This window comes from Mesoplodon mirus, assembly GCF_964341445.2.
Source record: "Mesoplodon mirus genome assembly, chromosome: 16".
NCBI classification, from domain to species: domain Eukaryota; kingdom Metazoa; phylum Chordata; class Mammalia; order Artiodactyla; family Ziphiidae; genus Mesoplodon; species Mesoplodon mirus.
The window spans coordinates 1,978,021-2,000,409 of record NC_138992.1 but is presented as its reverse complement, the minus strand read 5'-3'; positions in this window follow the sequence as shown (position 1 = coordinate 2,000,409).

The window sequence follows — 22,389 nt, the reverse complement described above, 5'->3', positions numbered from 1 at the left end:
GAAGTGGGTCCCGCCCAGTCGCACCAGCTCCAACCTCGGCCTCTCCATTACTCCATATTTTCACACCGATGGGTCCACTTTCTGGCTTCAGCTACTTTCTCCATCTCCATGGTCCCAAACACTATACCCAACTGACATTACTCTTTGAGCATCAAATATGAATATGCACACAGAGCTCACACTTCCCCATGCACTTATTCGACAGAGTCACCGCACACAGGAACATGAACTTGGAACCTAGCTGGAGGGGGGCCCCAGGGCCCATCACTGGCAGGTGGCCGCAGGGTTTGCTGCCCAGGGCTAAGGGTCCCGATGGAGGAAGCAGGATGCGGGCAGCACCCCGCAAGCTGGCCCCCGGGCTGGTTTCTGCGAGGAGTCCACCGTCCTCGTGCTCCCGGCCGCTGCGAGGACATGAGGAGCGTGTTTGGAAAGCCCTCTCCGGTGTGACTCCTGGCGGCTGTCAGAGGTCTGGGCCTCGACGTGAAGACTATTCCTCTCCACTCTGTCTCGAGGGGCTACGGCCACGGCCCAGCCAGGGGACAGAGCCTGAGCGGACAAGAGTGACAGGCACAGGCCCACGGCCACGTTGCCGCCACCCAAAGGGACGGCTGGAGCCAGGCCAAGCCCTGGGCCACCCGGCGACTCTGAAACTGTGACAGTCCTGCCATCTGTCTCAGGCAGGCCCCGTCTGCTCTGCTGGCAGGTGGCACGGCACCCTTGAATGACAGCAAACCAGACCCCAGGGAGAGGTCGGCGTGTCCTGGGTGTCCACAGGGCCCTTACTTATGACCTGTGCAAAGGGCTCAGAACCCCTAGGCCTCAGTTCCTCACCTGAAAACAGGGTAATAACCGTCTCCTCCTTAGAGTTGGGGGATTAACTCAGGGCTTCCATTCCCTCATTCACTCATTAATTCCCTTATTCCCTCATTCACTCATTCACTCACTCATTCATGGGGCCCCAGCATCTGGTTATAGACCTGGGGGCAGGATTCGCCCCTGACCAAGGGACTGGATGATGAAATGCATCAGCGGGGCCCTCCACAAGCAGCTCCTCACCACTCAGGCCTCAGGTCCAGCGTCCAGGGACCCTTCTGGCTGAGACAGCTCCCGCTCTACCACCGTCCAGCCTGGTATCACCCTTTGTCTTCCTTACGGCTTCTTTCCCTCCCTGAAATCACATTTGTGTGTGTCTGCCTATTGCCCAGCTAACTACTCTGAGACAGGAGGCCCCAGAGGGCGGCTTCCTGTCTGCCTGGATCGTTGCAGAATCCCTAGAACATAGTAGGTGCTCAATAAATGTTGGTGATGATGGACGTTTTCTGGGCTGGGACTCAGGATGGAAGCCAGACCTTCAGACAGAGAGGGGACTGGCCACAGAGGGCACTTGCCACCACCCTGGCCATGGAGCCAGGGAAGGAGGTGCCTCCTGTTTCCCGCCAGAAACTGGGGCTGGTGGAGGGACACCAGCTTTCCCCCATGTGTGTGGGAGGACTGAAGGCCAGGCAGAAGCGACGCAGACACTGAGAACCCACAGCCACATCTCCCGCTCCTCGGACCCTGGTAGCACACCTGTCTGGTCATCTCCTTGAAAACTTGAGGAAGAAAATTAAATCTTTCCTGGGACATCGTTCTCCTCTTGGCCTTTGGGTCTGTACGTCCATCTCTGACTCTGTCATCAGCCGGTGAATCGAGGAGTCTTTATTAAGAACCCAGGGCGGCCAGCCCGGCGGAGTTGGGGGAAAGGTGAGGACCCCCCTGCCCTTAGGAGGCCCTCGGTCTGAATGAGGCGCCGGCCTCCACCCACCATGTAATTTCCAGTCCCAAACCACCTGTGACTCACAAAACAAGCCGGAGGAGGTAGCCAAGTGCCCAGAATCCTGGCCACACCGACAGCCTCAGGATGAGTGAGTCCCACAGTGCTTTCTGGACAGACAACACAAAGTCAGAGCTTCCAGCCTCGACTCCTGCTCTCCCCCCAAGCCCGAGGCCGCCCGTCTCAGTCTCCCTGATACTCAGGCCCCGCCCAGACCCTGCTAGATGCCCTTCTTTCTCCCTTATGCCCTTTCCCCTCCGTCTGGGAGTCCTGCCAGCTCTACTTTAAAGTAGACAGTCGAGCTTGTCTCACCATCTCCACTGCTGTGTCTCTCACCCGGGGACCTGCGACAGCTCCCTGACCAGCTCCCCGATCCTGTTGCTGCCCCTGACGGTGCTCTGAACACGTGGTCAGAGGGGGCTGCCCACACAGGGCTCACCCTCCCGGCAACTGTAACTGTGACACTGACCCGAATACGGGGCAGCTCTTCTGGGCTGGGCCACAGGCAGTGTAAAGCTGCAACCCAAATCAAACCCCTACAATGTCTGAGATGAACTACATTGAAACTACAATGTCTGAGATGAACAGTATGTTGAACACATTAAAGATGGATTAGGCACTGCAGGAGAAAAGGTTAGTGACCTTGATGGCATGGCAGTAGAAAGTATCCAAAATGAAATACACAGAGTAAAAGAATTAGCAGAGCTTAGTGAGGAGGGGCCTCCCAGCGGGCTGATGGATGTGTCTACAGCACCTAAGAGGGAACAGAGACAGAGACAGGGAGGAGAAGAGAGAACAGGAAAAATATTTAAAGAAGTAATGGCTGAAATTTTTCCAAATTTGATGGAAACTGTAAACCTACAGATTCAAGAAGCTAAAAAGAAAACCAAGCACACACACAAAAAAACAAGAAGAAACTTTCACCATGACTCATCATAACCAAATTGCTCAAAACCAGTGTTAAAGAGAAAATCTGAGAAAAAAAAAAAAGCCATGTTTCATATACAAGAGCCAAGATAAGGATGATTGTAGATTTCTTACTGGAAGCAATGTACAAGAATCTCAAGGAACAACATCCTCAAGGTACTAAAAAAAAAAAACGAAAAAAACCCATCAACCGAAAATTCTCTACCCCATAAAAATAGCATTCAGAAACAAAGGCCAAACAGACCTTTCCAGACATAAAAAGCTAAAATGTCACCACCTGCTGCTTCACCCTACAAGAGACGCTAAAGGGAGTCCTACAGGCAGAAGGAAGTAATGCCAGATGGAGACATGAACCTACATAATGGAACGAAGAGCACCGAAAATGGAAACTGTGTCGGTAAAGGGACAGGATTTCTTTCTTTTAAGTCTCTCTGAAAGATTCAATGGCGTGGCCACGTGTGGCGGGGAAGCAGGAGCTCAGCCACCACGAGCGTCAGGCCTCGGTGTAAGGCCAGTGTTTGGAGGTCAGTGTGGGGTTGAGTGAGGGGCTGGTCAGAGGTGTGGCCGAGGGCTGTTTGGTGCATGAGTTTCTCAGGGCCGCCATAACAAAGTCCTGCAGACAGGGGGATTCAGCAACAGAGGTGTATTGTCACCCAGTTCTGGAGGTCAAGGTGTCAACAGGGCTGGTTCCCCTGAGGCCTCTCTCCCTGGAGTATAGACGGCCGTCTGCTCCCTGTGTCTTCGCATGGGCATCCCTCTGTCGGTGTCTCAGTCCTGATGTCCTCTTCTTATAAGGACACCAGTCAGACCAGGTTAGTGTGACCCAGTTTCCTCATGACCCCATTTTACCTTCATCACCACTTTAAAGGCCCATTCTCCAAATACAGTCACATTCTGAGGTCCTGGGGCTCAAGACTTCAGCATAAGAATTATGGGGACACAATTCAGCACTAGCAGTTGATGACCAGGACCAGAAGCAGCTAACGATGAACTTGGGATGGTCTCAGACTTTAGCAGGGCTTGGGGAAGGAGGACGCTTCCCAGCCATCTGTGGCGGGTACCATGGACGCTGAGTTGCTGTGGGGAAGGACAGTGACCACCTGTACCTGGGTGGTCTCAAGGGTCCTCACTGACTCTGGCTGGCTTCCCGGGAACAGAGCAACACCTGCTCCCAAAACGGAACCAGCCAATGGGCTGGGAGACCTCAAAGCTGCCCGCGTCCTGGCAGGGCAGGTCTTCCGTAAATCTCTGCTTTACGGAAGACTGTAAACCTTTACTGGCTTTTGCTCCTTGCCAGGGCTGGCCCTTTGTGAGCAGACCCCACATTAAAGGCCACTTGGGGTTTATTTACTCGACTCTGACAACCACGGAAATCAAAGCTGCAGTTGAACTTCTGACAGTGTCTTTTATTAATGCCTTTAATGTCTGGCTTTCGACCACTGGGGGCTTTCTATGGAGAGCATGCTCTGTCTGCAGTGTGAATGCATACTTGTGCGTGCACGGACCATACGTTTCTCCTTGCAGGAGGACACGTGTGGCCTGAAGGCCTGCATGAGCGGCTGTCTGAGCGCACTTGTCACATGTTTGCATGTGCATCTATCCTGTGAGTGTGCATGCCTGCCACAGGGATATGCAACGTGTAACCCGCTGGTCACATGAGCATGTTCATGCATATGCGCTTGGGCGCGTATCCACAGTGCACGTGTGTGTCACGTTTATGTATCCAGGTGTGTGCATATGCTCCGGGGGGTAGACACAGCCTGCATGCCGCATTTGCATCCATCCGTGTGAAAACAGACTCACGGCTATAAACTCTTTGCTCTGATCTGAACCAAAAAAGAGAGAGAGACAGAGAGAGTTATTTGCATCGCTTAACCCTGGATGTGAACCTCATTTTGGTGGGAAATGAACACAGCAGCAGTCCGTAAGAATCCATCAGTCCCCATTCCCAGGCCTGTAGATTTGAATAAGCCCATGAAAAGCTTACTGTTAAGTGACTTCTCTCATCCTGGCTCCCCTGCCTGGCCTTTCTCCAGAGCCACGTTGATCAGCAAGTCCTGGGAGAATGAAGAGCAGGCCCAGGGTGTCCTTGGCCTCAGCTTTTACCGGCTGAGCAACCCAGGACAAGCTGAGAGCCAGACCAGCCTGAGATTCTCACAGTGGGAGGGGAGCCCATGCAGCCACCAACAATGCACGTAGGTCCCTCTGTCTGGCCCACCCAGCAGACCACACAGTATTGCACTGTGAATTGTGTTCAGTGATGTCTTCTAGCCATCCCAGACAAAGTCTTGGAGCAGGGTTTAGGTCACATGCCTCTACCCCAGATTGTTCCCTGGAAGAAACAGAGCGTAAGGTCAGCATCTGCAAATGGCTAATGATTGACAGGCCCTGGAGGCACAAGGACCCCTGCGCTCAGTTGTGTGAGTCCTGTGCTGCTCAGCTCCAGCGGGCGTGAGTCACACAATGTTCTATGTGAACAGCGCTCTGTGAGTTGGGCAGTGCACATCCTGTGTACCCTTCCATGGCAGACCTGGCTGTGCCCACACCGCCCTGCATGACTCCTGTCAGGGAGCTGACCTTGGCCTCCCCACAACTTCCCTGGGACAGGACCCAGGGAATGTTAGGAGCTTCCTCCAGGTCATGTTTTTTCCTGAGAATAAAAATTTTTTATATTGACATATTTTTATATTTTCCAGGGACAAGTCCAGGCCAGGTCTGTTCAGCCTCCCGAGCTCAGGAAAGCCACTTACTCTACTTCACCTTGTTTTCTTCATACAAATGCCTGCCTGCCTCCCTGAAGGCTGCTGGAGTCAAATAATAAAGGTTATGGGGGCTCTTTGTCCATGGGGCGGACTTGCTGAAACTATCAATAATAGTACAGTAGCAATAGCAACGAGCTTCTAATCATCTGATCACAGGCTGCTCTGGATGGGCCACTTTCACACCAGTGTCCTGCCCCAAGAAGCACAGTGCCCAGCTTGTAGAAAATGTGAAATAAATACTGATTGACAACATTGGAAAGGTCTGGCTTGGACTGAAAGGCATGGAGGGCAGGTCTGTAATCCTACAAATGCAAACTTCCCTCCCGGTTTAGTCAGTGGGGCTGCAACAACAAAACATCACAGACAGAAACGCATTTCTCACCATCTGGAGGCTGGACGTCCAGGATCAAGGGGCTGGCTAGTTGGTTCCTGGTAAGAGCCTGTTTCCTGCCTGTGGACGGACAGCACGTTCTCACTGCGTCCTCCCACGGTGGGGGTGGAGGCGGGGCGGGGGGGAGATCACTCTTTATCTTCCTGCAGGCCCACCAATCAGATCAGGGCTCTGCTCTGAGACTCTCACTTAACCTTAATTATCTGCTAAAAGCCTCAACTCCAAGTATAGTCTGTTGGGGGTTAGGGCTTCAACATCTGGATTTTGGGGGTGGGGGGGGACACACTCCAGTCCATAGCAATTTCCTAAATGACATCACCAGACACAGCAGGTTTATGAAAACCGATGCCCGCAGCCCCGATGACCCAGTAACTCTGAATGGCAGGTAACGCCAGAGAGATGCTTCCCCTGGACACAGAGAGCAGGATTTATTTGGCCTTTTAAAAAGAAGTCATCAAGGCTTCCACGGCTGCTACAACCACAAAGCCCAATTTTTCTTCCACCTGGAAACAATTTATTATTAACTAATAAAGTCCTAAATCCATGAAGAAAAACGACGTAACACACTCAAGGTCAAAATGAAACAAAAATGACATAAGCACATGCATGCCTTGACAAATCAACAGCTCTTGGTAAAATTCCCGATACTCTAGAGAGATTTAAAACTAAATGCCCTGTATGGCAATGGCTGATGCATTCTGTTGTGCAGTGGAGGCTAACACAACATTATAAAGCAACCGTATTCCAATAAAATTAATTAAAAAATAAAATAAAATAAAAAATAGGACTTCCCTGGTGGTGCAATGGTTGAGAGTCCGCCTGCCGATGCAGGGGACACGGGTTCGTGCCCCGGTCCGGGAAGATCCCACATGCCGTGGAGCGGCTGGGCCCGTGAGCCATGGCTGCTGAGCCTGCGCGTCCGGAGCCTGTGCTCCGCAACGGGAGAGGCCACAGCAGTGAGAGGCCTGCGTACCGAAAAATAAAAATAAAAATAAAAAATAAAAACAAAAATAAAATGCCCTGTTAATTTCAACGTTGCCTGTAAGCAGATCTCAGTTGATCCTTAGATGATAGGTAAATATGAACATAACTGCCTGTTGGCCGGGGCGGTGGGGAGGCTGAAATAACCTGGGAATTGCAAGGGGTGGGAAGTAATCCAAGTCACAGAAGCATTGAAAAGATGTGATGTTACAACACGAGTACCAGTTTGAAAGATTAATGTCTATGGGCATTTTCTTCCCCAAATAGGGATTTTAACAATATTCCTAGGATCTAAGGCAACCACATGTCTGGGCGAGCCTGGTTTTGCCCCGTCCATTACCTTGAACTCCCCTCTACTTCCTCAATGGGTGTGTTCTGCGTGGCGTGAATTTCCCTGGGTGACCAAGTCAGTCACGGCTTATTCCAATTCCTTACTTTGTAGCTGTCTTTCCCTGATCGCCAGGTAATTCTCAAGAATTAAGGCCATCTCTCATTTATATTTTTATTTTTCCAAAACCTAGTGGGGACTTACACACCTGGATCCTCGTAGCATCGCCGGTGAAGGAGAAACGCATCAATGAAAGCGCTAGAAGACGGGAAATTCCCACGCCGCCCCCTGACCCGCCAGCCGCCTCTTCTGTCCTTTGGGAATATTTATCAAGAGGTAATTGAGACTCATTTTCTAAATCCAAACTGAGTTGATACCTAGTGCAAATTATAGAATTTTAAAAGCCTTGTTATTCTGAGAAAACATGAAAGTTACACAAACCAGAACAAACTCATTAGGGGGAGGTCTTACAGGACCCGCTCTAACAAACACGTAAGAATTTCTTGTAATTAGCATATGATTGTTTGCAACCTGTGTTCCTACACACTGTCTTATTCTGTCACAGTGCCCGGGGGCCCAGTGAAGGTGTGTCCTCCAACCTCCCGCTGGGTGGTCCCCAAGCTTCATGGTCCATGCTCAGGGAGAGATCTGATCACGAGGACTGCTTGTCCACGTGCATCAGGCCCTGTCCTGGGAACAGAAAGCACACAGGGTGGGCAAGATGTCAGAGGTCCCTGACCTCATGGCTGCACTCTCCAGGGAGGGGGACAGGCAGTGGACCCCTGCACCCTACAGGTAAACAAGAAAACTGCCCAAAGCGAGAGATGCTACAAGGGAAGCATGTTGGCCCTAAGCTCCTGCCCAGGAAGGGCCCAGGTGGGCTCCCTGCTCAGTCCCAGAGCCAATTTCTGGGAAACACGGCTGTGAGGATGTATAGCCTCAAATCCAAGGGCAGTGGGAAGCGTGTCTGCAAGGAGAGGGGCGTGGCTGCAGCCAAGCAGAGGGTGGTCTCCCCTTCCAGTCCTGCTCTGGCCATCCCTGTTCTCATGTGCTTTCAGACAAGCCCTGCCCACCCTTACGTGAAGATGACAGAACAGTCAGGGTCCAGCTTGCACCCTCTCATGGCCCAGGGCTGGGGATGGCACCATTAAATGCTGCCCAGGAGGTAACGAGGCTCTCCAGACGAGAGGGCCTGCTGAGGCAGTGGCAGTGGGCTGTCTGGTGCCCGGCTGGGGCTCCCCTCCTGGAGCTGGCCCCTCCCACAAGTCAGGCTCAGGCCTGGCCCTTCCCAGGACCTGTGTCAGAGATAATCAGAGCTGGATGGGAGATAAAGTGGTAAAAATAGATTTTTTTCTAGAGTTATGGCAATAAAAGAACCTCAGTACAGAACCAGACTCAACTCCACATACAGCAGAAGCAAGTGGGGATTTACAGGCAAGAAGGAGGTGGGGGTCAGTGGATGGAAAATTATTATAAGGAAACCTTAGGAGTGATGGGGGGAGTGGATTCTGGTGAAAGAGACCTAACAGGATTCCTGTTGAAGGCAGGCCAGGTGATCAGACCTGATGTGGGATGAGGTGTGGGCTGAGGGATTTGATCAGCTGGTGAAGGTGGGGATTCTGGCTCATCTGACTTGCTTGTAGAATTGTTGTAGGATTCTTGCTACAACTGGGCTCTTGAGGACGTGCCAAGGACTTGCCTACTGGACGAAGGCTCCGAGGAGACGGCCTAGAGTCTGGTCAAGGAGGGAGTCTCTGTGAGCCCCTCTTCTCGTTCAAGGAGAGAAGAGGCACCTTCTTGGCCCTGCACCATGTACCCCCATTTCTCATCCCGTCACCTTTGTTCATGGAGGGACATTTGAACCAACGTCGACACTCAGCTGTGGAGAATGTCGGCTGGATGGCGACAACAGTCATGTGATTAGGGGAGGTGCTGTGAAAAGAGAGAGAGAAACACAGATGAATGGTTGGAACAGACTATTTTCGGAGTCCAGAGAACAGCCCATGAGATTTCTAGATGTTGGGTTCAAAGTATCTTAGCAGTGGAGTGAGGACAGTAGTTACCACTTCACAGGCATGGTGAGATGTCAGGTTGCCCGGCTTCAGCATGCAGGACTTCCGGAAAAGGGCAGTTTTTGTTCTCAGTGATGTCAAGTCAGGAGGATGAGAGAAAAATGGAAACATTAATTTCTGACAAAATACTCAAGATGGCAGGATCCAGTTTACAAAGAGGTGAAAATAGCTCAAAGGCAATGCATAGGACGAGAAGTTAATAACCCACAGGGTGAATTTTCATTTTCTACTGAAACATAAAATTTATCTCTACTGTCACCTGCCTTTCTGATCAAAGATAATCAAAGTAACGTTATTCTTGTTTACAAAATTAGTCTGGTCTCATTCGATTTGGCCTAATTATTTATGTAAGTGCTACAAGAATGGTAACTGATCACAAAAGCCTTTTTCGGCTTGCTTTGCTGGGGCTTTACATTAAAAATCTCAGACTGGACTTTTAAAAGACTCTGGAGTCTAGGAAGCCAAGCCAAGAACCCACCACTAGATTTTGCCTGTGATGCCTATAGATTTGGGTGAATTCCTCTCTTCTCAAGGTCCCCAAAATATCCTCAGGTTCCTGGGCCTGCCAGGAAGTGACCTCCCTCGTTCATCTGAAAGACTGGGAGCCCTGTACACCAGGAACCAAGAGGGCTTTGTAAGCATTGGTCCATGAAGTCAATTTTAGTTCTTTAAAACTGTTTGGTCAGGCTTCCCTGGTGGCGCAAGTGGTTGAGAGTCCGCCTGCCGATGCAGGGGACACGGGTTCGTGCCCCAGTCCGGGAAGATCCCACATGCCGCGGAGCGGCTGGGCCCGTGAGCCATGGCTGCTGAGCCTGTGCGTCCGGAGTCTGTGCTCCGCAACGGGAGAGGCCACAGCAGTGAGAGGCCTGCGTACCACAAAACAAAACAAAACAAAACAAAAGAACTGTTTGGTCATCATTTTCAAATATGAAAATGATTCCAGTCAAAGCCTTGGTTATACAACCAGTGTTTCCAGTTATGTCTTATCACAAGGAGGACAGATTCTTACTGAAATTATGCAAATAATTATATTGCCATGAAAATAAATATGCTGAAAGTAGCTTCGAATTCTGAAACGATCAGGAAGGGAGAAAAGATAAATGTTTCATTTCTGTTTATGAAAGTATAATCTACTTGTTGTTACAAGTAAAGGTAAGAAAAAAGGGACAGAAGCTTCTTATATCCAGAAATTAGAGCATCAAAGGACCAGCGATGTCCCCAACAAAACCATAACCATCCCTTATCAGTTCTCTTAGTCCTACGTAATTAATTCTTGTTCTGCTGGCTCTTGGCTTAACAGTTTTATAAACCCATCCGCTCTCCACTAGAGATCTGGAACTCCTGACTCAGTCCAGTGAGTTAAATCTCAAAGTTATTTAAGTAATGACATCGAAAGCTTGTACGCCAGAGTACTTGTCACAGTCCTTTCTGTGGGTCTCTGAGACAGTCCCTTTTTATTGAAGATGGAGCACTCTGACCTGTATCTGATTCCAAATGCTTTCAGAGTATAAAGTAAAACAAAAACTATTTGTGGAAGACAAAAGACTTAAAATGGTTGTTAAAGGGACAAGAGTTCATTTGACAAGGAACTTTGGTTATCTCTGTGGCATGGAACGTTTGAAATAGTAACTGGAATGACGACTGATAACATTACATTGGAAATATTATGGAAAACAAGAGTATTGACACATTTCTATGGACTTCATATCATTTCTGAAAAATCTATGCTAATAACATTTTCCTGTCAAACATAACCTCAGGAAGGTTAAGTATCTCTTCTTATTTGACAACACTTTTCATGCAATTCAACATAATAAAAAAACCAAATTATTTTTAAGCATTTCTTTCTTTACAAGTTAAAAAACAAATCCTTTGAGATTTTCCAGGAGCCTGCTGGAAAATCTCAAGGTCAGTTTGAGGTCAAATTTTCACTTAGGATTTGATTTTGGGAAGTTGTCAAAAATGCCAAAAGGGGGCTTCCCTGGTGGCGCAGTGGTTGAGAGTCCGCCTGCTGATGCAGGGGACATGGGTTTGTGCCCTGGTTGGGGAAGTCCCCACATGCCGTGGAGCGGCTGGGCCCGTGAGCCATGGCCGCTGAGCCTGCGCGTCCAGAGCCTGTGCTCCGCAACGGGGGAGGCCACAAGAGTGAGAGGCCCGCGTACCGCAAAAAAGGAAAAAAAAAAGAAAAAAAAATGCCAAAAGGTTTGGACATGTGATTACGTAGGACCTCTGATCACTTTGAAACAATACCTAGCTTCTCTTAAATAATCAAAGCCATAGTAAGGTTAACATAAAGCACAGGAAATGATTCTGATAAGGCCCAGACTCTGTTTATGATGGAGATTACTCAAAATGTAAAGAAAAACATTTTACAGTCTCTTATGAAGGGCAGACCAGTAATCCAAGAAAAGATTGTTACGGCAGAGAAAGAAAACCAAACGCTAGTTTTATAGTCAGTAGACTATTGAGCTCATTTTTTAAAACCTTATAATCAAATTCATTCAGTCACAGCTTGAACGCACATAAAATTCCTTTTTGACAAATCTTCTACAATTTTTTATATCCATTCAGGTTTTGGTCTATGTTTTTTATATTTTCTTATTTGGAAACAACCAGTCATCTTACTTTAGGACAAAATTACTCTCCTTTGCCCTTATCAAAACACATCCTACTTTTTGTTTTATACTTTGCATACAAAGTTGTTTCCTGCATTATTTTTGGTAGTTTTGTTTACATATGTTGATTATAATTTTTTAACCATGTAACCCTTGTTTTACAGAGAAAACTAGGAGGAAAACAATTGTGAATTGTCTGTCACATACCAGCATTCTGTAGGGGACAAACAAATTTTATCAGTTCACCATCTCACAATTTTTATAAGCATATGCTTCATTAAAGTACCATTTTTTTCAAAGCGGCAAAAAGAGCCTGTTTATTAACAGACTCAAATACATTTAGTCTCTCTACACCACACAAAAGAATGCATAATGACATAAACTTATACTTGGCAATGAATATTTCTGTAGTTCATCTTACTGAAGAATGAATGATCTAGACATTATTTCAGGCAGACATATCATATTATTAAACAAAGCTCACCATCATCTCAAGTTTTTTCCCTGTTAACTATTTTTACAGCATGTGCATTTAGGCAAGTATCACACAGCAAAAACTTACAAAGCTAAATACATGCGGTTTTTTTTTTTCTCTTTTACTACTGTGCTTAATAAACAGGAAGTAATGGACATCAAGCAATTCATTTTTATGACATCTTTACTTACACATTTGTTCTTAGGTTGAATTTATAATTTCTACAATTTTAAATATCTGGTAGATATTATATTCTGTAATTCTAACTAGTAAACCCAAGTAGGATAAAACTGTATGCTCTTATTATATTTTATGCTGATAACTCAGGAGATACACTAATTTTTATTAAACCAGCAATATTAAACTAATCTTATTTACCAAAGAATTACCCAGGTCACAAACTTGAAAAGCATCTGGGTTAGTTTCTATATTTCTGGGAGTTTTAGAAATATTTAATTTATATGTAAATGCTTACTTATGCTTAAGTCAACTGAAATAGAGCTCTTTTATGATACTTTATGAATTAATTTGGTAATACCATCCAGAGGTAGAAAACTATCACATATACGTAATATATGTGTATACAGACAGACAGGCAGGCACAAATGGAGATCTTGCAGCTTTCATACTAAAATTTTAGCCAAGAGTCAGGTAAACACAGTGGTACAAAACTCACTAGCTTGTCTCCACTTGATATTTCTATCTAAATTGTGTCTCTGGCAAGTTAAGATTTCTTGCTTATTATGAGGGCTAATGCTTTCCACCAGTATTTGTGGAGCTAGGATTGAGGGGGAAACGCACTAGGTGATTCCTTGTGTCCGGAATCGTTAACCTAGACCACAGAGAATGGAAACCTACATCGCCCAGCCCCTGCCCCTCATTTCCAGGTGAGGAAATTCCCATCCAGAGGGAACTCCCCTTCCCATGAACAAGGAATTCAGTGACAAGATATTTGAAGATTATCTTCGCCACCCCCCAACATGTAATCTCATGGAAGCTGTGGTCTAAGGTTTAGAAGAGAGACTGAGGAACGTCAGCAGCTGTCTGGAAGTCTCCAAGCTCGTGTGAGTGGATAAAATATCCTGTCTCTTTCCAGTTGACATTTTCCCCTTCCTTTCAGCCTCAGGCGGATGCTTTCACGGGTCCCTAGTCCCTTGAGAGCCCCAGTGGAGGCAGGCAGCCTGAAGCTTCCATTACTTTGGGAGTTGAGGTGCTGGAGGAAGCAGAGCCATCACACAAGGGGGTCTGTGAGGTGAGAGAGGTGAGGCCCGCCCCCCCGAGAAGCAGCTTCCAAGCTGGTCGTGAAGAATGAGGGTTCACTTGGAAACTAAGGAGAAGAGAAGACCAAGGCCAGGAGGCCACAGGTGTGCTGCTGGGTTAGAGCTGCAGGCATGCCTGTGGGCAGGCCTGGAGGGCGTGGGTGAGGTCAAAGCCCCACGGCCTTCCCTCCTGCCCCTGCCTGGAGAGTCCAGCCGCACCCTCTGCCCCAGCTGCCCTGAGAACCCAGGAGGGCGACCCATGTGGAACCCCGTGCCAACTGTCCTGGGGCAGATCCCTGACCTGGGGGCGCCAACCCGTGAGTGGCCAATGGCCTCTCACCCACAGGAGCTGAAGAGACACAGAGAGGAAGCCGGGCAGGTGGTGACTGGACCAGGGACAGAAAGGCCCGTGGAGCCAAGGCTGGCACTGGCCCCAGGGTGGCAAAAGCGATGACAGCAGAGAAGCCAGGAGCAACTGGAGCACTGGGTCAGCCAGGAGCCGGGACAGAGCAGTTTCCAGGGAGCAGCAGCCAGGAGGTCCCCCAGCCACGACCAGGCCCTGCCCCGGGGTCAGGGGGCATCCAAGAGGGCACTGGCTGGGCCCCTGAAAAGGCCCCATTTAACGGAGCCATGCACTCTGGGCCCCTGGGCTGCAGACAGAGAGCTCCCAGGGGCTGGGGGATGTCTGGGTGTAGGATGGAGTCTGGACCTATTTAATAACCTGGATGGAGGGGGTTGGTTGTGTGAGGTTGGCAACAGCCAAGGGTGAGGTACCACATTTAGAGTCAACCTGGGAACGTTATCTGAGCGCAGTCCCTGCAGGGGGTGGGGGCGGGGGTGGTGGTGGTGGTGGTGGTGAGATTGACAGAGGAAGACCCTGCCCATTGTCCAGACGCTGGACCCCCAGAGGGCGGGGCAGCGGTCCCGGGGGCTGTTAGGACACCGTGAAAGGAAGCAGTTTTGAGCATCTGCCCTCCTCCTTCCTCAGCTGGGTCCAGAGGGATGCAGGCCCCAGGACGGGGCTCAGCATCCCATCCAGGTGCGTGTCTACTGGGAACTCTCAGAATGGTGACTCCAAAACAGCACTCAGTGACGCTTGCTTACAAACCCCAGTTACGTCAGGCTGTAAAGAGAGCTTACAGCCCTTGCAAGGCATCCGTTTGGCCTCAGCTCCTTAGGAGAACCTACTGTGTGCTAAACCCAGTGACGGGCACAGGGACCCTGCCTTGGCAAAGGGACAGGTCAGCAACTAAGAGGCGGTGCTCTCCCTGAAGTTCAAGGAGAGCAGTGTCAGGGGTCCGGCGCTGGTCCTGGGATCGGGATGGCTCCGTGCGGTGGGAGCCGTGTCTGGGAGGGCCGGGCAGTCCTCCAACAACTGGCCTGATGAGCAGGAAGTTTCCTGAGTGCTGGGACAGTGGGGATGGAAAGCTGCACAGAGGGCCCCTGAATGTCACACAGGGATCCTGGCTGCTCCAGGTCACCAGGAGCCAGGAAGGGTTTCAGGCTGGATGTTTACCCCCAGCCCAGGTTCACTCTGAATTTCTGATGATGCCTCTGAATTAACCAGAAGGGAACGTGAATGAAGATTTTTCTCGCCCCGCTTGTAGGACTTCCTACAAGCAAAGAAGGAAGCGCAATGCAAATGATCTGATACCAGAAATTACATTTCTATACGTCAGGCTCGTAACCAAAAACCACACGGCAAAGAAAGGACAGGCAACGTCTGTAGCAGTTACAACAATGCCGACTTCTAATGATATAAAGAGCTTCTAGAAATGGATAAGAAAAATACCAAGTCGCATGCTGAAAAATGAGCAAAATACACGAAAAGACACTCCACAAAATAGGAATCACAAATGCCAGACACACATGGAGATAAATCAGTTATCCTCCCAAGTAATGAAAGAAATTAAAATAGAAACAGCACCGAAATGTCCTTCTGCCTATCGAGTGTGCGCGGATTAATTATTCCGCTGGGCGCCGGGGGGAGCGTGGACCATCAGCTCGTCTTCTGAGAAGTAACTTGACAGCTCATGTGGACACCATCCCGGTCAAAAGGGCTGACCCAGTAATTCTACTCCACAGGTTCTGTCAGAAGGAGACAGTCTAAGATGCAAACAAAGCTTATGAACACATTTGCCCTTCGAATCACTTATAATAAAGAGTGCACAGCGCAACTTGCCACCCAAAAGCACGTGACGTGGGAGAACCGTGCCAGCGCCACCGCTGGGCTCTAGTGACTTTGGACCAGGCTCGGGGGAAGCAGACGGGGCAGGACGCCAACCACATGGGTGTGTGCGGCTGTGTGGCTCACAGCAGCACGACTCACAGAAGCCAAAATGTGGAGCAACCCGTGTCCATCGACGGATGGATGGAGAGACACAGTGTGGTGCATCCACACAGCGACCACAAGAGGGGGAAATCTGTCACCTGTCACGACATGGATGAACTCTGAGGACAGTATGCTCAGTGAGATAAACCAGTCACCACGGGACTAACGATGTATATGATTCCACTGATCTGAGGCAGCCAGAGTCATCAAGTTCATGGAGACAGGAAGTAGGGTGGGGGGGGGGAGGGGGCTGGGGGAGGGGTGGGAGCGAATGCTTAATGGGGACAGAGTTTCAGTTTGGGAAGATGGAAAGTTCTGGAGATGGAGGGTGGGGACGGTAGCACGATAATGTGAGTGTACTTAATGCCACTGAGCTATGCACTTAAAAAGGGATAAGATGGGGCTTCCCTGGTGGCGCAGTTGTTGAGAGTCCACCTGTCGATGCAGGAGACACAGGTTCGTGCCCCGGTCCGGGAAGATCCCACATGCCGCGGAGCGACTGGGTCCGTGAGCCATGGCCGCTGAGCCTGCGCGTCCGGAGCCTGTGCTCCGCAACGGGAGAGGCCACGACAGTGAGACGCCCGCGTACTGCCAAAAAAAAAGGGGGTAAGATGGTAAATTTATGTTACGTGTATTTTACCACAACTAAAAATAAATAAACAAATTCATAAATAAAAGAAGTCTGAAAGAACCATGTTGTGGCATGTGTGAGGACCACAGCCACCCTGTGAAAAGCCCAGATGCACATGCAGGAGTGGGACCACGTGATTTCATGTTCCCCATCACCCTTCCCTGTAGTTTCCAGACTTTCTACCATGAGCCTGCATTGAGGAAATAGGGGGAAGTTTACTTTGTTAGTTTATGTATTTTCCTGGGCATTCTGCCGGCTGCAGAGCCGGGACACACGGGTGTGCAGGCTGCGCCTGAGAAGGGTCGGCCGTCACTTCTGCATCCGAGGTCACCCCCGGGCCCTTGGCCCTCTCCTGCTTCCACCTCCCCAGCCCACCTCCACCTGTAAGATGTGTGATGATGTGCTGCCACCCCCGCTGCGGCCAGAGCTGCTCAGCTGGCTCTCACAGCCCATTCCCTCCCCCATCCTGGCCCAGGGCCTACCGGTGTGGTTCTGAGACCTCGTGCATTCACCGCCCTTGGAGGAGCTTGTAAAGGCGGGTCCCCCTCGCCCCGCCTCAGGTCCCCCCGTCTGCTGCTCCCGGGGCAGGAGCAGAGTCTGCATTTCGAGTACGTTGGACGGTTTGGGACGAGGGCCTTTTCCCTGCAGGCCTCCTGCACCCAGGCCTTCCTGCCCCTGTGCTCTGCAGGGATGCGCCTTACCCTCCCCTCCAGACCATCCCAAGTCCCCTTCCCAGAGCAGCTGGCCTACAAGCCTGACCCCCATTCGGAAATCAGCCCTCAGCTGTCTCGCGCGGGGAGAGCATACAGATGCAGGGGTGAGGGCATCACGGGTTCCACATCAGCATCACCCCTGCTGGCTGTGGGCCCCCAGTCTCAGTCCCCCATCAATAAAACGGGGCCAACTCAACCGGCACAGGACACAGTGGAAATCAGGGGTGTCGCCTCTCCTGGCACACAGTGGACACTCCATCCCCACTGGTTGTCACCACCCTCCCCCTCGGCCGGGGTTGCGGACACAATGCTCCCCGTGTCCTGGGTCCCCCAGGAGGGGCACCTCCTTTCTGTTACCTCCTCGTACAGCCTGGAGGGCCCTCGAAGGGTAACTCCTAAAGACAAGGTACGAGGCTTGAGCACTTGCTCTGCGTCAGTGATGCACTGATGCTGAGGTTCATTTAACCTTCCCACTGAGTCCCTGAGGTGGGCAGGTCATCATCGCATTTCACACGTGAGGTCCTGCAATAGCCTCAGTCAAATGGGGACATTGAAAGCGTCCAGCCTCTGGGGCCTCGGCAGAGCCCAGCCATGGACCTGGGGCTGTGCCCGGTTTCCTGGACCCCAGACCCTGACCTTCCCCGTGACCTCAGGCAAGCCCTTCCTATGCCCCTAGGGCCCCTTCCAGCTCTTAACCTCCAGACTCTAGGGGTCTCTAATGTCTCCCCAGCCGTGCCCTCAGGCTTTCCCAGCTGGTCTGCATCAGAGTGGACATCACAGTCCAGCCCTGTGTGACTGGCACTGGCCTTGTGTCGAGGCTGCTGGGAGAGGATGGGGCTGGGGCCAAGGCATTAACGCCCGGCTCTTCCTGACACCACGCGGTGCCAGGCTGACCCGCGAGGGCCCCACCCACCCTGGGCACATCGTTAGGCACTGCGCCCCCAACTCCTCCGTCCTCTGCTTGTCTCTGACTTTGTGCGTTGGCCTCACTCTGTGCAGGCCCCTCCACAAGCAGCAAGCAAGGCGGCCCCGCCAGCCCCTGGTCTGGAAAACTCCACCCCAAGGGGGGCATCTTTCTCCATTGTCCAAATCTCCTTCTCACGGAGGGCTCTGACGGGCTCCACCAGGAGTGCCTGACACTCTGACGCCCATCCGTGTCCCTGGGGTCCCCCTGGGGTCCTGCAATAGTCCGGGCCTCCAAGTGCAGACCCTCGAGTCCAGAAGGACAAGGCCCGTGAGCAGAGGGCGGTGGGGGGGGGGAGGTGAGAATCCGCAGCCCAAGGGTGGGATGGGAAGGGAAATCCTTTGGGCAGTGGGCAGTGGCCAGGGGAGAGCTGACAAGTGAGGGTCCCTGTCCAGAGATGCCCGAGGTCCTGGGTGAGGGCTGGAGGGGAGCGTGTAGGTTTGGGCACGTTTGCTCATTCCCGGCATCCCTGGGGCCTCCACCCGCCTACTCTCCCTGGGAGCCCAGCCCCGTGATCAGGCTGCACCCGCCCAGCCCTGGGCCTTGGGAATGTCCCCCAGGGCACTAACTGATGCTTTTGAGCAGGTGCTGGGCCATGGGTTGGGGGGCGGGGGCAGAGGTCGGCTTGACAAGGGGTGGCGCGGGATTTGTCAACAACCGCGCTGGATCCCGGGCAGCCAAGGGGACCGCTGAGGGGAGCGCAAGCAATTACAAGGGACGTCTCAGAACACGGAGCGACTGCCACCAAGCTCAGAGGCAGCAACTCCGTTTGATCTCACTGCACTCGGCTGAAGCGTGTCCCGTCAACGCGTCACTTTGCCAAACAAATGAAATGTCCCTTCGTGTCCTGGGAAACAAGATTTTCTGTTCAGAATCCTCCAGGGCCAGCCGGGAGCCGAGGGCTTTGCCAGCCCCACACAGAGCCTGCCTTGGGCTCCACGGGAGCAGCAAGAAGCTTCCTTCACTGCCAGGCTGGCAAAAGAAGTGATGGACACACACGCCCCCGCAGACACTGTCTCAGGCCCGCAGCTACGCGGTGCCCACAGCCCGCCCTGGCCAGGCGCCAGAAGAGGCCATGGGATGGAACGGAAGCCCAGGTCTGCTCCAAGTCCCCAGGGCGGCAGTCCACTGCCAAGAGACCCCCGGAGCGGGACCCAGCCCCCCAACCCGACGGATGGCTGTGGCTGCCTGGCAGGAGGGGTAGGTGGTGGACAGGTGTCTCTGAACTAGGACAGCCAGCCTCAGGCTCCCAGCCGAGACCTCTCAGGGAGGCCTATGCGGCCCAAGGCTGAAAGAGGAGCCAGCTTCTGGGAAGGGCTCTGCCTGCCGCCTGGCTCCGCTTCTCTGCCTTCAGCTACCTCACCTGTGCAGCGGAGAGCAGGGGCACTGTGTCCGGAGGCATGTCCTACGGCCCTAACCCTGAATCCAACAGCACTGATCATTTGGGCCCCAGGAGCCTGGGGCCAAGGCTGAGGGCTGAAGCAGAGGAGGAGAAGGATGGCTGCCCTGCTCCACTGCCAGGGAGGGAGGGCACAGGCCGGCGTGCAGGGCTGGCGTCGGCATTCAAGGCCTGCTTCCCACTCACTCTAAGACCCCAGGCGCACTCGCTTTGCCCACCTGGGCAATGGGCACAGTATTCCTTGCTCAGAACTGTGGTGGGGGTTAGGTGAGAGCCATGAGCGGGACTGGTGGGCGTGAGTTCCCCTGACCCCAGTGCACAGGACGGGCTCCCAAGGCTCTCCCTGTCCCGGCCCCTGACGTCTGAGGCCATTGGCCTGGGCAGCAAAGAACTCAAGGCAGGAATCAGGGATACGGATGGTGCCGATGTTACTGGTGAGGGAGGGGGCGACGCCCACTCATACCTCTAGCAGGACGCCTGGCACACAGGAGATGCTTGTGAACACATTTCCACGCCGAGGCACACACATGCACGTGCACACACATGCAAACTCAGGTGTGCGCTTCGTGAAAGCACCCACTCCCTCAGGCATGTATGCTCCCCGCGGCAAGGATCTCCCTCCGATTCGTCCAGCCGCGTCTGCAGGTGCCCTCCAAAGAGTGGGTGCCATTGAATGAGCTGGTGAGGGAAGCGTGGTTCTCGGACGCGCACCTCTAACGCGCCAAACACACACACTGCCAAGTGCGCACACTCACCTCGCCCGGGGAGGGGGCGTCCCCAGCTCACATGCAGGAGAGCTTGTCCCAGGGACTACATCCCTCCCCTCCAGGCATTCACCAGCCCCAGCGCATGCAAGGACAGCAAGAGAGAATAATTATGGAGTTTTATGAGGGCTTTTCTTTTTATTAAAGAAAAGATCACTTGTGTGGTGTCTAAGCGCACTTTTCTGCAGCCGTTACATTTCATGGGCCCTGGAAGTAGCTCAGCTCCGTGATGTACGAGTGCCCACGTGCCCAGATCGGAGCTGCCCCCTGGGAGCCCCCTGCATGGTGATGAGCTGGTCTCCCAGACTCCTGCCAGCAGAAACCAGGGGCTCCCCAGGGAGAGCTCTGGAGACCCCAAAGGCTGGTGGGAGGGGGTGTAGTGGGTTGAATAGTGTCCCCCCAAATTCACGTCCACTAGAACCTCAGATGGTGACCTTATTTGGAAAAAGGGTGTTTGCAGATGTAAATAAGGTAAAATCTCAAGGTGAAATCATCTGGGATTAGGGTGGGCTCCAAACCCAATGACTGGTGTCCTTATGAGAGAGACACACAGACACAGGGGTGGAGGTCACGTGAAGACGGAGCCAGAGACCGGAGTGATGGGGCCACAGCCATGGAACACGTGGAGCCACCAGAGCTGGGAGAGGCAGGAAGGACCCTCCCCTGGAGCCTCTGGAGGGAGCACGGCCCTGCTGACACCCTGGCCTCCAGCCCTGTGAGAGGGTAAACACCTGTTGCTTTAAGCCCCCAATGTGTGGCACTTTGTAACAGAAGCCCCAGGAGCCTGACAGCAGAGGACATCAGGCTGGCCACACATGGATCCACGTGTAGCAGGAGAGCCCTGGAGACCCGCAAGCCAGCAAGGCCAGTGCCCACCAAGCCTCCCCTATAACTGGGGCACCTGCCCCCCTCCCCTCCTCCCCTCCTCCCACCATAGCAGGGCGCAGTCCCACCTCCCTGGGGTGTCAGGAGGACCCCAGCATTTGTGGAATGCCCAGCAAGTGTAGTGACAGGAACAAGGGCCATCGCTGCGGCCAGCTTCCAGTGCCCTTTCCATGCACCCTCATCTCAGTACTTGCAGACCCATCTGAGCTGCACCTCCTCTGGCCATGACCACCTGTGATCGTCCACCAGACGTCTCCCTGTTGCCAACCATGACCCCAGATCTCCCAAGGCTCAAGCTGATCCCCACCACTGAGACCCCACACTGGGTCTCCCAGCCACCCTGCACCCTTGTCTCCCCGTGTGGACCTCCTACCTGTGGTGGACAGACTCTAAGGGACCCCTGAGACCCCTCCTGGTCCTCACGTCCTGTATCATGCCCCCTCGGGTAGGCTGGCCTGTGACTTGCTTTTTTTTTTTTTTTTTAGATTTTTAAATAAACTTTTTATTTGGGGCTAATTGTAGGTTCACATGTAAGAGATAAGAAACAGAGAGACCTCGTGTGCCCTTTACCCAGTTTCCCCCAAAAGTGACATCTTACAAAACTGTTGCACGATATCGCACCCAGAATATTCATATTAAAACAGGACTCGGGACATTTCCAGAAGGATCCCTCAGGGAGCCCTTTAGAGCACCACCCCCGTCCCTCCGCTCCAGCCCCCTTAACCCCTGGAAACCACCCATCTGTTCTCTGTTAGCGTTGCTGAGTCGTAATCCACGGTGTGGATGAGCCACAGTGGATTGAAGCGTTCACCCATTGAAGGACATGTGGATAGTCAGGAAAGTTCTAGCTCCCAGGAACAGAACTGCTACGACACTCACGTACAGGCTTTGTGTGAGCGTAAGTCACCAGTTCTCTGAGGCGAAGGCCCAGCAGTGCCATCGCTGGGTGGGTGGTGTTTGGATATTTAAAGAAAATGCCAAACCATTTTCCAGAGGGGCCACTGCATTCCACACTCACCAGGGTTGCAGGTATCTGGATGTCATCTCCAGTATGTGATGTCCTCACTCTTTTTTATTT